The following is a 6000-nucleotide window of genomic DNA, read 5'->3' on the forward strand; positions in this document are numbered from 1 at the left end:
TTAGAGAGATGGGCCAAAACTAACAAAATGAAATTCAAGAGAGGTAAATGCAAGATAATCCACGTAGGCAGAATAAATGAAATGCAAATATACAGAATGGGGGGGGCGCCTGGCTCGATAGCAGTACATGTGAAAAAGATCTTGGAGTCCTCATAGACAACAAGTTAAACATGAGCCAACAATGTCATGCGGCAGCTAAAAAAGCCAATGGAATTTTGGCCTGCATAAATAAGAGTATAGTGTCTAGATCCAGGGAAGTCATGTTACCCCTCCATTTTGCCTTAGTCTGACCACACCACAATTGTGGTGTCCAATTCTGAACACCACAATTGAAGGGAGATGTTAACTCTAAGCTTGAATGTGTCTAGAGGAGGGCAACTAAAACGCTGCATGTTTAGCCTTCAGAAGAGAAAGCTGAGAGGAGACATGGCAGCCATGTCTAAATATATGAAGGGAAGTCATAGGAAGGAGGGAGCAAGCTTGTTTTCTGCTGCCTTGGAGACTAGGACATGGAGCAATGGCTTCAAACTACAAGAAAGGAGATTCCACCTGAACATGAAGAAGACTTTCTCTTCAGCAGTGGAACCCTCTGCCCCAGAGTGTGGTGGGGGCTCCATGGTGGCCCCTCAGCTGTGGAACTTCCTCCCTAAAGAGGTTAGATCTGCCCCCTCCATCCTGACTTTTTACAAGACACTTAAGACTTGGCTGTGGGACAAGTGTTTGCAGAATAGACGGTTTTTATTGGCCTAGATGAGATTGTATGGACCACATTCTTTGGACTGATTTGGAGCATGCTTTAAGCATGCTTTGGTGAACTGTTTTAAATGTATACTTATTATCATTTTATGTAGGAGCCCCCGGGTGGCGCAGTGAGTTAAACCCCTGTGCCGGCAGGACTGAAAACCGAGAGATCACAGGTTCGAATCCGGGGAGAGGCGGATGAGCTCCCTCTATCAGCTCCAGCTCCTCATGCGGGGACATGAGAGAAGCCTCCTACAAGGATGATAAAAACATCAAAAATCATCCAGGCATCCCCTGGGCAACGTCCTTGCAGACAGCCAATTCTCTCACACCAGAAGCGACTTGCAGTTTCTCAAGTCACTCCTGACATGACAAAAAAAATCATTTTATGTAATTGTGTATTTTATTGGTGTTTTTATATTGTTGGAAGCCACCCTGAGTCCCTCTTCGGAGGTTGAGAATAGGACGGGATACAAATGTTCTAAATAAATAAATTCTTTGGAGGCTTTTAAACAGAGGTTGGATGGCCATCTGTCAGGGATGCGATTTTCCTGCTTCTTGGGAAGGGGTTGGACTGGATAGCCCACAAGGTCTTTTTCAACTCTATAATTCCATGAAATGAGGAATTCTTCCTCTGTTAAAATATTTAAAAATGACACTAGCCCTAAGCCTATTTAACTTGATTTAGGCTCAATTTATTTCTATGCCTTTCCTTCGACATTTCTTTGTTTCACAGGGGAGAATGCATTGTTGGAGTTCAAGAAGGTATAGGTTGAATATTCCTTATCCAGATATCCAAAATGCTGCTAAGTTCAAAATTTTCCACATTTGGGGGGGGGGGGGGGTTTGAGGTAGTGGCACCTTTCCTTTCCGATGTTTTCATGTTTCCAAACTTTGTTTCGTACGCAAAATTATTTGTAAAATGGCAACAAAAAAAAATCTCCGTCTCATTGCCATAATCGAAATCCATTGCCATTTAACCCAGGCCCCTTCCATACAGCTGATTAAAATCCCACATTTATCTGCTTTGAACTGCGTTATATAGCAGTGTGGACGCAAATAACCCAGTTCAAAGCAAATATTGTGGAATTTTCTGTCTTGATATTCTGGGTTATATGGCTGTGTGGAAGAGATCCTAGCTATTCATTGTCTTGCCCCAAAGACTTACTTCCAGAGAAAAGTTTTGTTTTGGTTTTTGTTTTTTGCTTTCTGAACTATGCAAGGGCACTTTCAAACAGCACTCTGCGTTCTGATCTATAACATGAACAGACTTCTGGAAAAGGAAGACTGAACCTCCAATATGACAGTTCCTTTAAGTTCTAGCTTTATACCCATTTCAGCTGAATGGCTAAAACCCTTATCCAGAATTACAAAATCTGAAATACTCTGAAATCCAAAATTGTCCACATGGGTGGTTTAGATAGTGACACCTTTGCTTTTGGACGCTTATGTGAGCACCACCTTCTTTTAGGCTGAAAAGTATTAAAAATATTGTGCATAAAATTCCCTTTGGGCTACGTCGATATAAGATGTTGATGAAACGCAAACCAATGTCATGTTCAGACTTGGGTCTGAACTCCACAATGTCTCAATTAGGTATGTATATGCAAAAAATGCTTAAGTGGCTGAGGGGGGAAAGGAAGGGGACTGAGGCTGTTAGGAATGATGGGAGTTGAAGTCCAAAACACCTGGAGGGAGAGCCCAAGTTGGCCCATGTATGCTGTAAGGCAGTGTTTCTCAACCTTCCTAAAGCCGCGACCCCTTAATATGGTTCCTCATGTTGTGGTTAACCCCCAACCATGAAATTATTTTAGTTGCTACTTCACAACTGTAATTTTGCTACTGTTCTGAATCGCAATGTAAATATCTGGTGCGCAGGATGTATTTTCAATCACTGGACCAAATTGGCACAAATACCTGGTTAGGGGGATTGATTTTGTCATTTGGGAGTTGTAGTTGCTGGGATTTACAGTTCACCTACAATCAAAAAGCATTCTGAACTCCACCAACAATGGAATTGAACCAAACTTGGCACACAGAACACCCACAATGAACAGAAAATACTGGAAGGATTTAGTGGGCATTGACCTTGAGTTTGGGAGTTGTAGTTCACCTATACCCAAAGAGCACTGTGGACTCAAGCAATGATGGTTCTGGACCAAACTTGGCACGGATATTCAATATGCCCTGATGTGAACACTGATGGAGTTTGGGGGAAATAGACCTTGACATTTCGGAGTCATAGTTGCTGGGGTTTACATAGGACTCCCATGACCAACAGAAAATTCTGGAAGGGTTTGGTGGGCATTGACCTTGAGTTTGGGAGTTGTAGTTTACATATATCCAGAGAGCACTGTGGACTCAAGCAATGATGGTTCTGGATCAAACTTGGCACAAATATTCAATATGCCCTGATGTGAACACTGGTGGAGTTTGGGGAAAATAGATCTTGACATTTTGGAGTAATAGTTGCTGGGATTTATAGTTCACCTACAATCAAAGAGCAACTGATCCTCACCAACAACAGAATTGGACCAAACTTCCCACACAGAACCCCTATGACTAACAAAAATACTGTGTTTTCTGATGGTCTTTGGCAACCCCTTTGACACCCCCTCACGACCCCTCCTGGGGTCTCAACCCCCAGATTGAGAAACACTGCTGTAAGGGATGCCCAACCTCCAATGCTGGCTTCAGGCCTTCTGAGAGTGGGAGGGAGGCGGGCCTACAGGCTTCTTCCTTCCTCTTGGTTCCTCTGAAGGAAGTAGGCCCAACCATTGCCTTGCTGCTCTTTTGAGGTAAGGTCAGCCATCTCTGAGTGGACTCTGATCTGAAGCCTGCCTTCATGTAAGGCTGGCTCCATGGACTTTCTTCTTCTTGTACTGCTTTTTGTCTCTATTTTTGTCACAGAGATGCTCACTCTGCTTTCCATTCCCTGAATGCTTGAAGGCTTCAAGTCCTGTCTGAAGTAGATACAACTTTCCTCCACTTTTTTCTTCTGTGCAGGCCATTGTGAGGCAGGACATTCTGAATTGGAATCTTTGATCAAAGATTCAGAAAGAAGCCTTCTACACAGACCATTGAATGCAGTTTCAAACTGCACATAATCCAGTTTGAAACCGGTGTTGGGGAAAAAGTGTTTTTGCTGTGCAGATTACTACATTAAAAATCCAGTTGGAGGTTCAGACCCCTTCCACACAGCTGAATAAAACCCCACATTTCCTGCTTTCAACTCGAATATATGGCAGTGTGGACTCAAAAAACCCAGTTCAAATCAGATATTGTGGGATTTCCTGCCTTGATATTGCAGGTTATATAGCTGTGTGGAAGGGCTCTCAGTAGGTGATTCCACAAAGCACAAATGCGCTTTCTTTTGCACGCTTCTTGTGGGGGTTTATCATCTGGCTGTCGCAGATTTAAACTGCATCAAATGGTCAGTGTAGATGGGGCCTCGGTGAAGATGAGAGGAGCAGTTTTTTAGGGCCCTTCCACACGGCCATACAATGCAGAATATCAATCCCACAATATCTGCTTTGAACTGGGTTATCTAAGGCCCCTTCCACACAGCTGAATAAAGTCCCACATTTTCTGCTTTGAATTGGAATATACGGCAGTGTGGACTCAGGGCCCTTCCACACAGCCCTATATCCCAGGATATGAAGGCAGAACATCTCACAATATCTGCTTTGAACTGGGTTATCTCATAATGTGGGATTTCCTGCCTTGATATTCTGCGATATAGGGCTGTGTGGAAGGGCCCTAAGTCCTCACTCAGATAACATGGGATTTTCAGCCTTGATATTCTGGCATCTAGGGCTGTGTGGAAGGGCCCTCAGATAACTCAGTTCAAATCAGATATGGGATTTTCTGCCTTGATATTCTGGGTTAGACGGCTGTATGGAAGGGCCCTGAGTCCACACTGCCATATATTCCAGTTCAAAGCAGATAATGTGGAATTTTTGGGTTGTTGTAGGTTTTTTCGGGCTATATGGCCATGTTCTACAGGCCTTCTCTCCTGACGTTTCGCCTGCACCTATGGCAGGCATCCTCAGAGGTAGTGAGGATGCTTGCCATAGATGCAGGCGAAACGTCAGGAGAGAATGCCTTTAGAACATGGCCATATAGCCCGAAAAAACCTACAACAACCCAGTGATTCTGACCATGAAAGCCTTTGACAATACAATGTGGAATTTAATTCCTCTGCGTGGAAGGGAGCTAAGGCCAATGGGGAGCTTTTAGAAGTTCAGCTTACATTGACTTCATACCACATTCAAAACATGTAGATAAAGATTAGTTTAGTTTTCACAAGAAAATTTGCAGTGCCATCAAAGCAGAAAAACAAAGGACAATGCTTCAGTTATATAGTCGTTAATTGGAATTCAGAGTAATTTGATTTTCATAGAATCATAGAGTTGGAAGAGACTTCCTGGGCCATCTAGTCCAACCCCCTGCTAAGAAGCAGGATAATCGCATTCAAAGCACCCCTGACAGATGGCCATCCACCCTCTGTTTAAAAGCCTCCAAAGAAGGTGCAACCCCCACCTAAGGGGAACCTATTTGCGGTCAAGATTCACAGTTTAAGAAGCAGTACTCTAGAGAATCACATTGGAAGAAGCTCCAGAAGAGAGAAAAAATGGGTCCTACATCTATTAAATGGTGTAACTACTAGGCAAGTGGGACATAATTTGCCCCTGTTCTTTAGCTTTATTCCCTTGCGACATGGGTTTGGAATATTTAAAATAAGTGAATGGCATTCAGTGTGATTACGAACTAAGAGAAACATAGTGAAAAGGTGAGCCGGGGGTTGCATGTATATATTGTAGAATAAATGCAGTTTAACACCACTTTAACTGCCATAGCTGAATGCTGTAGAATCATGTCAGTTGTAGTTTGGTAAGGCACAAGCATTATTTGCAGAAAAGGCCTAGGACTGTAAAATGACAACTCACATAATTCCATAGCATTGAGCTATAGCAGTCAAAGTACTTTCAAACTACATTAATGCTACAGTATAGATGCACCCACAGATAGACATTTCAACAGGACAGCTTTAAGAGCAAGCTACCATGAAAAACAAAGGAGATCTCCCCAATGCAGTAAAATAAGAATACTTTAAAAAGAGGAACAAAAATACAGTACACATTTTTGAAATGTGCTGGGTTTATTTAAATGTCAGTTACTATCACTTCCTCATATAGTTTTTTTTTTCATCAGGATGTGCCTGATTGGGACATATTATGAATCCTGTCTCTCCTTCTA

The sequence above is a fragment of the Anolis sagrei genome, chromosome 1 (genome assembly GCF_037176765.1).
Source record: "Anolis sagrei isolate rAnoSag1 chromosome 1, rAnoSag1.mat, whole genome shotgun sequence".
Classification (NCBI taxonomy): domain Eukaryota; kingdom Metazoa; phylum Chordata; class Lepidosauria; order Squamata; family Dactyloidae; genus Anolis; species Anolis sagrei.